The sequence below is a fragment of the Bos grunniens genome, chromosome 13 (assembly GCF_055505025.1).
Source record: "Bos grunniens cultivar Pamir isolate PY7600 chromosome 13, Bosgru_T2T1.0, whole genome shotgun sequence".
In the NCBI taxonomy this organism is placed as follows: Eukaryota; Metazoa; Chordata; class Mammalia; order Artiodactyla; family Bovidae; genus Bos; species Bos grunniens.
Window position 1 is genome coordinate 13,584,418 of NC_141177.1, and position 11,174 is coordinate 13,595,591.

An 11,174-nucleotide genomic window follows, 5' to 3' on the forward strand; every position below is an offset into this window, starting at 1 on the left:
ACAACTGAATAAGTTCTGGAGACCAAATGACAGAAATATTAATATAATGAATAATACTTCATTATGTACTTGAAATACACTGAGTTGCTCTTTTTTTAATAGTGTTATTTCTTTCGTTTATTTTTGGCTGTGCTGGGTCTTCGCTGCTGTGCAGGCTTTTCTCTAGTCTCGGTGCGTGGGCTTCTTATTGGGCTAGCTTCTCCTGCAGCAGAGCACAGGCTCAACAGTTGCAGGTGTGGGCTTTGTTGCTCCGAGGCACATGGGATCTTCCCTGATCAGGGATCCTGTATTGGCAGGCGGATTCTTTACCACTGAGCCACCAGGGAAGCCCAGAGAGTCATTCTTAAGTGTTCTCGCCACCACCGCCATCAAAAAGCTATGTGAGCTGATGAATGTGTTAATTAGCTTGATTGTGATCATTGTTTCACAAGGAATTTATATATCAAAACATCACGCTGTACACCTTAACTATACATAGTTTTTATCTATCGATTATATCTCAATAAAGCTGGGGAAGATGTGGAACTTAATAAAATGTATATTGAAGTTCGGGGTTGAGGGGAGACAAATGGAAAACAGTAAGCACGCAAAGGAAACCAACAGCCAGGAGTAAGAGCCTGCAATTCACTCAGAACCACTGGAGGGTCAAGCCACAACTGAACAGCAACAGGAAGAAAAAAAAACAATGCAAGCATTAAAAAAAAAAATCAAATGTGGAAGAAAATACTTTCCTGAAGTAAGAAACATGATTTTAAATTTCAAATGAATTGGAGGAGAGGATGGAGACCTGGGAAATCGAATGGAAGAGAGAATGCAAAACGCAAAGCAAAAATAGCATCAGAAAGCATGCAAGGAAAACCCAAGCCCTTGGCGGAGGAAGACCCAGGAGACATCATATGGGAATAATACAAAGCCTAGAAGGAAAAAAGCAACACATGGAGGAGAAGCCATAATTTTAAAACGAGAAAGAAATTTTTCCGTGGTTTGAAGAAAGACTTGGGTTTGAAAGGGCTCATGGAGTTCCAGGCAAGAATGATGGAAAAAATCAGACATCTAGGCATTGCCTGGGAAGATTCCTGAATTCCATGATTAAAAGGAAAACTCTTACAAGCTTCCTAAATGAGAGACCGAGTTAAGCGAGTCGGCCTGAAACCACACACATGTCAAGTTAGAGAAGAGAAAAGCGTCCTCTGCCAGTCGAGGTGCCCTTCACATACCCGAAACAGAAGTTCAAAAGCCCAGAGACTCTCTCCGGGCCCCATGGAAAATGCCCATGAAAGGAATCTAATCAAGTAATAAAGGACTCAGTTTGGAGACAAGGGAAATGAAGAAAAGAGGCAGCCATCCATGGTAGCCAAGAACCCACAGTTTCTGTACGGTTAGCTCCAATGGGTCATGATAGATAAGACAGTATTTGTAACATAAGCACTAAATAATTAAAAAAATAATAACAGAAGAGAGATGTGATAAGACCTAATGCTAGTGTGCAAGTAAAACTACTAAATTATCTTGGCATAAAGTAGGAGTTGAGGAGAGGGGAAAGGGCCAGCAAAAGCATTTCAAATATTTCCTATTGGGTGGAGGAGAAGGAAAGGAAAAGAGACCCTGGGTGGGAGGAATTGATTGATAGTTCGTTGACACATCATAGAAAGTGGTTTTGTTTGTTTGTTTTTTATGAAAACCAGAAAAGGAAAAGTCAGCTCCATGGAAGGTAACATATAGTAAAGCTTCCAAAATGAGAAGGCAAAAGAGGAAAGACCAGCATCTCTTGTCAATTGTTCCATCCTTTCCTTTTTTTTAAAATTAAAAAAAAATTTTTTATTATGGAAACTTCTAAACACACACTACAAGAGACGGAATAAGACACGGACTCTCTGTGGACCTACTCCCGGGTTCAATCCTCTTTTTTTTAAGCTGGGGAAATACTGATTGTCACAGACCCTGCAACATTTCAGTTCTTAATTTTCCCAGCAATTGACTTAGAATTTGCACACTCTTGTAGAAACTGGTGCTCCTCTTTACTGATCAAAAGATTTTTTTTCTCCTTGAATTCTTATTCTGATCTCCAACGATTCCAAAAATACACCATCTGAACAAGACAAGGCACAGTCTTTTCTGGTAAACATTTTAGCTTCTCCAAGATTGACTTTTTTATGGCTAACAACTGGCAAATACAAAATGCTTAATCTTTCTGATTACCAAGACTCTTGAAAATCCTGCAGTTTGCACAAAACTTATGGATTTTTTTTTGGACAGGCTCTATCAAGCAGTGTTTACCTTCATGAACTAAATAAGTGTCACTGGGCTTCGAATGGTATTAATACCCTGATTTTGATGCCAGGTGTTAATGATTCTGGAAAGTTCCATATCATCACTCAGCTCCCTGGATAACCTCTAGATCCTTGGTGGAAAATGACAACAGAGTGTTCACGGATGTGTGTGCTTAGTCGCTCAGTCGTGTCCAACTCTTGCGACCCCGTGGACTATAGCCCACCAGGCACCTCTGTCCATGGGGATTCTCCAGGCAAGAATACTGGACATAAATAATCACAATTACTAAGAAAGGAGGGGCTTCCCAGGTGGTGCTAGTGGTAAAGAATCTGCTTGCTAATGCAGGAGAGGCAGGAGACCTGGGTTCGATCCCTGGGTTGGGAAGATTCCCTGCAGAAGGCCATGGCAACCCACTCCACTATTCTTGCCTGGAGAATCCCATGGACAGAGGAGCCTGGCAGGCCACAGTCCATGGGGTCTCAGAGTCAGACGTGACGGAAGTGACTTAGCACATGCACACGAAGACAGAAACCACAGCCAACTTTGGTCAAGATGTTGAAAACTTAAGAAGAAAAAAACGTTTGCAAGTGAAGAGATAGACGTCAGGCAGGTGGACAGACTGGGGACACCAGTCAGGTAGGGACCTGAATTCCATGATTCCTGAATTCCATGATTAAATGGACCACTGAAAGGCCTGCACCAGTTGGGTTGTTCCAAAATGTTCATATTTTCCTTTGTTTTTTTTCTTTTCTTTTGCATTGAAAACGTGTGATTTTTTTTTCTTTTTACATTGCCACAAAACAAATAGCAGAGCTGTGTTAATAATTTTCACGTCTGGTTTCAGATTGTTTTTGACACTGCCATCATGCTTCTGCTGATCGTACAGTCGCTTTCCCTGGGAGACTGGCTGAGGGAGTGCCCAGTCCTGATGCCCTCGGGTCCCCTCCCCCGCCCCGCCCCCAGATCATCACAAACAGCCTGGGATGACCCCAGTAAGCTACAGTTTGACCCCTGCCCTCCAGCCCTCCTGGTAAAGAATCCACCTGCAATGCAGGAGGCTCGAGTTTGATCTCTGGGTCGGGAAGATCCCCTGGAGAAAGGAATGGCAACCCTCTCCAGTCTTCTTGCCTGGAGAATCCCAGGGACAGAGGAGCCTGGCAGGCTACAGTCCATGGGGTCGCCAGAGGAGGATGTGGCTGCGCGACTAACACTGTTACTGCTGCTTCTACCCTCCATGGAGGGCTTGGTCAGTGGAGAGTCACGGGGGCCTGGCAGCCCCTGCACACCTTCTGCACTTCTCCTTGGCCCTCTCTGAACATCCCTCCGTCCTCACCCCAAATCCCAGCAGACAAATCCCCAGTGGCAACCTCCCTTGCCATTTAGCACAAGCCCCTTCTTGGCTCCCCTTCCATTGTACCTGTAGGTGCCTTGCTTCTTACGTCTTCCCACCCATGTGGAAGGATGGAACATTTTTCTCTCCCATCCTCCTCCCTTTGACCTGGGTCCTGTGCCTTCAGGGGTCTTGCTTTCCTCTCTCCACACCTCCAAACTCTCCCTCTTCCTGGCTCCTTCCTCTCGCCTGGTAGCATGCCCAGTTCTTCCTGCTCAGAACCCCCAGCCTTCTCAGGACCTTCTCTGGACTGAATTCCTCCGCTTATTTATTTATTTGCCTGCCTCAGGTCTTAGTTGCCTCTTGTGGGATCTTTTGTTGTGGCTCATGGGCTCAGTTGTCCTGAGGCATGTGGGATCTTAGTTCCCCAGGGATCAAACCCATGTCCCTTACATTATAAGGCTGATTATTAACCACTGGACCACCAGGAATGTCTCTGAATTCATCTGCTTTTCTGTGCCCCTCATTCTCCTTCTGCTTCCCAAGTGACTCAGTGGTACAGAATCCGCCTGCCAAGGCAGGAGCCTCAGGAGATGCAGGTTCAACCCCTGGGTCAGGAAGATCCCCTGGAGGAGGAAATGGCAACCCACTCCAGTATTCTTACTGATAATCCCACGGACAGAGGAGCCTGGCGGGCTACAGTCCACGGGGTTGCTAAGAGTCAGACACAACTGAGCGACTGAGCACTTAGGCACACACACCCTCCTTCCACCAAGTCACCCCTTCACCCTGTTTCAGCCCAACTCGGTCCAGGCCAAGGGCCCCACCTGCTCCCTCACTTGGTCAGGAAATCCAGCTCCTCACTTGGACTTCTCTGAGTCTCCTTCTGGGAGGTGCCAGGCTTGTGGAACAAGGGGAGGCTGAGGGCCTCAGCCAGCTGCCTGGGTAGAACCCTCCACAACCTCAGACCTGGTGCCCCCTCCCACATGTCTGGGAGGAATGAGGTCCCCAGGACCACAGATTGGCCATTTCTTGGTGGGTCCCACAGGAATCCTAGACACCAGTGGACTGGTGTGGGGGGTGGGCCTCTGACCTTGCCCTAGAGGCCCACACCAAGAACTCAACCCCCACCATAGCGGGGAAGGGGCAGTGCACAAATGGGACACCAATCTCCTCCAGGGCAGCTGCAGGCACCCCTGATTCAATGTGAATACCCTCCACACTCGCGTTTCCTCTCTTTCCTTGTCACAGCACAAAGGACCCCGGAGCTGGAAACCTGGGGTCATCTGGAGCCCCTTAAAAGTCACCGAGGCTCCCCAGTTCCTCTTCTCATCTTCCAAGACGCTTTCCACTCCCATCTGCTGTTCCGGCTGCACCCTTGGCACCAACCCAGCCCGATGCCCTGCCCCCTCTCATCACCCATGGGCAGGAAGGGGACAGGGAGGACTCCATGGCCGGTAGCTGAGGGGACAGAGGGCGGCAGGGGAGGAGGAGGAGGTGCAAGGGAAGGGGCCTACCATTGCAGAGGCGCTCAGTGATGGTTGGATAATGCAGGCAGTGATGACACGCAGCAGGTGGGGGAAGGGTGCCCTAATCCCAGCACAGCCCCCTGGGGCCGGGGAGGGGACAGAGGGATAAAGTCCCACCGTGGGAGCCTCCTGCCCGGCCTTTCCCAAAGGAACTGGGGCTGCCGGCCAACACCAGTGCAGCCAGGAATGTGGGAACCCCTGTCTGCAGAGGCTTGACCTGGGAAAGGCCCCCCTGGTCCCATGGTGGGTGGCAAGAGCAGGTGGGTGGGCCACGCTGTCTGGGGGTCAGAGAGGTCAGACCCTGGCTGGAAGCCCTTTGAATAGATGCCAGATGCACTGTCTAGCTCTGAGTGTTAAATGGACAGGAAGACAGAGCTTGGGACCCCGCCAGGGTGCAGACCCATGACTCTGACCTTGACCCTGACCCATCTCTCCAGCCAGCTCTTGGAAGCCCGGCAACTCTCCCTTCAAACGCCTGTCCTCTCTCGTCCTCAGCATCTCTTGCCTGGGCCACGAGCTTCCCCAGGGCACCCTCCTCTTGGCTACAGCGGGACCCGTGGTTCATCCATTCAGCACACCCAGGCAGGAGGTGGCCCCTTGCATCAAGGACTGTCTCCCAGGAGGGGAGCTCGATGCAGACAGACAATGACCGTGGAAGTGGCTGGGGGGAGCGGACCCACAGCGTGAAGACTGCGTGACCCCCCGCACCGCCCCAAAGTCCTCAGCCTGGCCCTGGCCCTCCTCATTCCAGAAACATCCCCCTGCCCCGAGAGCTCCACTCTCACTGGAGCACATCCCCTACCAGGGTTCTCTTGCCCTCCTCTCCTTCCCCAAGTCCCTTTCCCGATCCCTTCTGGGGCTTCTCCTAGTTCCCAGCCACCTCTGCCTCCCAGTCTGGGTGCCCTGAGCACAGAGTTTGGGGCCCACCTGTCTGCTTCCAGCAGGAAGTGGGTGCGCAGCAGATGGCCCGGAGAATTAAGGAATTAAGGCAGAGCGGGTCTGAGATCAGGGCAGTGTCTGGGTAGAGGTCAGGTTCTGCCTATCCAAGCGTGAGTTTCCCATGGCAACGACCACCCCTCCCATCCCCCTGCCTGGTGAGGGTAGCCCCCTCCTCCCTGGCCTGGCTCTGCACCCGTCCACCCACGCCTGCCTCCTCTGTCACCAGCGGTAATCCTGTGTGGTTTTTACTCTGGTGCCCCTGAAAAGAGGGGAGAGGAAAGGAGGCGAGTCCTTCCCAGGGCCTTGCACCCAGCCCTCCTGTGGGAGCAGCTCCCAGGCTGCTGGCTGGAACTGGGCTAGCTGGCCACCCACTCGCGTCAGCACCCACCTTCTCGGGGGCTCCTGCTCGGGCCACGCCGGCTGTTGCTGCCCAGTGGCCAGCACGGGGAAGGCAGACCCTTGCCCAGGACAGCTCATTACATTCTCCACTCTCCCCACACTTGACCACACGTGGTCACCCAGCCCCGTCAGGATGCATTGGCTGACATTTTGTCTGCCTGGCACCTTCTAGAATCTTCCCTACACCCATAGTCTGCATAGCAGCTACCAAGACCTGTCAGCTCTCTGTCCTGAAGACCTCTGGGAGTCACCCCTGCCCCAACCCAACGCCCCTCCCTATCCTTGTTAACCTGCTGCTTGAATGTTGCAGGCACTGCCTCCCTGGCCCCCCGCCTACTCTGAGCAGTGGCAGCAAAGGCGTTTTTTTTGGAGACAGGTCTGTATGTGTCGTTCCCCTGCTGTAAAGTCCAGACTCCTCAGGGGACATCCAGGACCCTTCTGTTCTGGCCCCTGCCAGTCTCTCTTGGGGCCCGCCCCCCCCCGCTAGTTGGAGCTCTGCAGGGCTCCCCAAACCCACAGGCTGTCCCCACCCCTTGCACATGCTTCTCCCCACAGGTGAACTCTAGAGGCGCCTGCATGGGGAGACGTCTCTGAGCCTTTCTCCCAACTCCGGTCACCTCTTCCTCTGTGACCTCTCCCCCACTGGCCTCCCCGTGATCCTTGATATAATGAGTGTCCTGTTCATTATCCCTCTTGGGTTGCAGGGCTCTCTCCCCGTCTCGGATGAGGTTTCTCAGAAGCAGAGATGGAAACAGGGATTTAGCAACATGCGATTGATGGAGAGACGGCTCTCAGGAGAAACACATACTAGAGGAGGAAAGCAGGAAGGGACAGAGCAAGAAGGGGTCTCAGAAGAGCCTGATGTGGCCTGCCTGGATAGGGGGTGGGTTCTGGGGTATAATAGCCACACTGCTAGGCTGTCCCATTGGAGTGAGGAGGCCCGTGGCTGCATCCTCGTATCAGGCAGTCATTGGCTGTGGGATGGGAGGGGTTGACACTCCCCAGGGGACGCCCCTTTCATCAGAGAATAATCCACAAGGAGGGGCAGCTGTGGGCATTAGGCATTGGCAGCAGGGGTTGGGGGGGTGGGCACTGGCTGGGTACCGGGGGTCTGGCAGGTACCACCAGCATCCACCACACCCCCTGTCAAGTGGGACCTTTGATAGACTCTGAATAAATGAGGAGTATGTGCATTCTTGATCCATCTGGCTCTGACCTTCTCCAAGCCCACAGCTGCGATGCTGTCCTTGAATGTCCCCACATTTCACTGAGTGAAAGAAGCCCAGACGTCCACCACCCAGGGAAGGACTCTGAGCTCGGCCCCAGGTGTCTCTTATGCGTCTGGCTGTGCAGACAGAATCTTTGGTCAGTGTTCTCAATGAGTCCTTGCAGTCAACCATTTTACAGATGGGAAGACAGAGGCTCGGAGGGGTGAACTGACACCGTGAAGGTTATGGAACTTGTGCTTGGAGGTCTGATCGACCCTCTGTCTGGTTCCTTCCCCCAGGTGTGCGCAGGGCCATGGAGCTGAGTCCCTCCCGTCCACCACAAGAGACTAGCAAAGTCCTGGGTCACCTCTGAGCTCCACAGCCTGGCTCAGCTAAACTCAGGGTCCCCAAGGGCCACATCTGGCATTTGCAATGGTTGGGAGGCCCACGCATGTATTTTGCATATGATTTACATAATATTTGCATCTGGTTTGCATGTGTCCCTGCTGAGGACCCATCAGCACTGCACAATTTTTAAGTTGCTTCTAGGTAATTCTCAGAAGTCCGTCACCTGGGCTTTACAGAGTCTGGTTTCCTTAATCTCTGGACTGTCTCTCAGACTCTCACCTTAGGGCTGCACGCCAACCCACCCCAGGTCTCGGAGAGGTCACACTTCTGCCCAGCCAGAAGGAGGCACTCCCAACCCTTGCCACTGAAACATGTATGCACTTGACAGCAACCCCTACTGATGGTGTGGGTGCCATCAAAATGCCAACTGGGCTTGGAGTGCATTGATGTTTACATTGATGAGAGAGCTGGACCTAGGCAGAGCCTTGCTACAAAGGTACCCCATGTGCAGGGAAGCTGAGCTGTGTCAGGAGGCTGAAGGTCCGGGGGTGCACTTCTCCCAGGGGCAGGGGCTCATCTGTGATGGGAAGGGCTTGTGTCAGACAGCCAGCAAGTTTCAGTCCTATTTCTGTCTCTTTCAGGGGAGTTATGGGGTTAGCCAAAAACTCATTTGGGTTTTTGTGTAGCATCTTATGGAAAACCCCATACAAACCTTTTAGCCAACCCAACACATTCCAGAAAGCTTTATGAGGCTTTCAAGGAGCTTATTTGGTGGGGTCTCAATAAAAAAAAGTGGGGAGCATGTCCTGGGGCAGGTGGATGGAGCCCAAAAAGGGGAGAGGAACTGCCTCAGATTCTGAGATTTGCGTGGAGGCAGGCAAGGGATGCCAAGCACCCACAGAACTCTGTGTGAAGAGACGCTATCTGTCAGGCTGCAGCTTCAGAATGGCTGGGATCTGTTCTCTCGTTCTCTCGTCTTCTCTGCTCCCAGGAGCCCGTTCTTCCTTCTGCCCCAGGGAGCCCACGGAGGAAGGAGGGGAAACTGCGGGAGTCTGGTAGACGTGCCCACTCGTGATCGCCCCCTGGACCTTCAATGCAAGACTACACACGTTCCTCTCCAGGTTTATCTTGTCATCCTGATGGCATCCTTATTCTTCTGAAGAGATGACCCATCTGTCATCAGGGGCTAATGAAAGTTGGCAAAAATCTGCTTCCGTCCACATGTCTGGAGGTGGACTCGGGTAGACAGGGTGCATCAGGATGTGGCCGAGCACGTCCCAGGCAACAGAAAGCCTGATTCTGTGTGGCGCCTCCGCCCGCCTGCACCCAGGTGTGGAAACTCCAGTCGGAGTGGGGGCGGACAAGACCAGACTGTCTGCCTTCCTCCCTGGCCTCTGGCCTCCCTAGGCTTCCTGTCTGGCAGATGTAAAGGGGCCCCCTCACATTCAGGGGAGACCCCAGCCTTGGCTGGGTACAGCCAAGACCCTGAACATCTCCCCACCCATGTCCTCCCGGCCTTTCAGAATGCAGCCCCAGTGCTGGCTCCGAAACCAGTCCAGTTCATTAGAGAGGAAGCGTGGTGTTTGATATCAGCCACCTGGGGAAGGGGGAAGCAGGGTTCCTTCTGTCCTTTCAGCCCTGTGTTATGAAGGCTTTTCTGAGTTCAGACAAGGTCTACCTCATCCCTCTGAGTTGCAGATCCCACATCTGGGCTGGGGGAGGGAGTGAGGAAGAGGGTGGGACCCCTTGGAAAAGGACCACAGCTTTGGAGCCAGGGAGGTAGGGAGTTTTTCCCAGAGCCAGATAGGCAGTGCTGCCAGGCAGTCAGAACCCAGACTAGAGTTCTGCTCATCTCCCACTCAGATGTCTTTCACTTTCTGTGAAGTGGACATTTGGTGGCTACAAGATCAAGATCGTATTATGGATCCCATGTATCTTGCCCAGCAGCATGGACATCTTTGCTAAAGGCTGGAGTACCTTCGTTGGATTTGTGGTGGAAGATGAAAGGCTGTCTCAGACAGGCATCATTTGCTAGGAGCAGGAACCCACTGAAGCGGGTTCAAGTTGAGGTGGGTTATTGGAAGCAGACGGGGAAGCCTGTCACAATAGCAGCTCACCTCATTTCTTCCTGAGTACGCAGCCGCTCCACTCCACCCCATTCTTCTGCAAACTCTCCACCTCAGCTTCCCCGTAACTCCTGCCCAGCTACAGCTACAGGATGCCCTGGGCTCTCACTCCCCCTCAGGGACTCCACAGTGGGATGAATGGCATTCCCCCCGACCCCGAAACTCATGTCCATTTAGAAGCTTAGAATGAGACCTTATTTGGAAATAGGATCTTTGCAGATGTAAGTATTTAAGAGGCCAGACTGGATGCGACTGGGCACTAAACTCAATGACAGGTGTCCTCATAAGAAAATAGCAGCTAGAGACACAGAGAGACAAAGGCCATGTGAAGAAGGCCATGCGGAGACACAGAGAGAAGGCCACAGGAAAGAGCAGACGCTGAGAGATGCAGCCACAAGCCAAAGGTGGCAAGGATGCCAGGAGCCATCAGAAGCTGCAGGAGGTAAGAAAGCACGCTTCCCTGTGGCCCTGCTGACGCCTTGACTTTGGACTTCTAGCCTCTAGGATGGTGGGAGAACAACTTTCTGTTCTTTGAAGACACTTAACCTCTGGTAATTCGTTACAGCAGCCCTGGGATACAAACAGAACCTCCACCTGGAAGCTGGATCGCCCTCAGCCTCTGTGTTTCATTCAATCTCAAAGCCCAGGAGAGAGAACAGTTGGCCTGCCTGGCTCGGGTATGTGCCGCCCCCCCAAACCACCCCACCCCACCCCAGACCCACAAGCTGGTATGGCTGGAAGAGGGCAGAGGCGCACATGTGGGCTTCAGAGCTGCCCTAGTCCAGCATCCTTGATAGCATCGCTTTTCCCAAAGGCTGTGAATTCACATCTCAAAGGTGAATTCACCTCTCCAGGTGTGCCTCAGAGTTCTGCATCTTCTGCACACTCACCTTTACTTGGGAAAAGGCAGAGATGGTGAGGATCACCTGGGTGGATGAAACAAAGCCAAGAATGAGTGGCACTCTGTTGGAAGACAGAATCAGGACTCAAAAGGCTTCTTGCAGCTTAGCAAGCCAACAAGATG

General features: G+C 52.3%; 1 long non-coding RNA gene across 1 annotated transcript; it reads left to right on the plus strand.

The window, feature by feature from the left end:
* Nucleotides 1–9,852: 9,852 nt before the first annotated feature.
* Nucleotides 9,853–10,920, plus strand: LOC147360223 (uncharacterized). Its single transcript, XR_015139023.1, has 3 exons — nucleotides 9,853–10,093; nucleotides 10,426–10,592; nucleotides 10,716–10,920. It is a non-coding gene; the product is annotated as an uncharacterized LOC147360223 (long non-coding RNA).
* The last annotated feature ends 254 nt before the right edge of the window (nucleotides 10,921–11,174 follow it).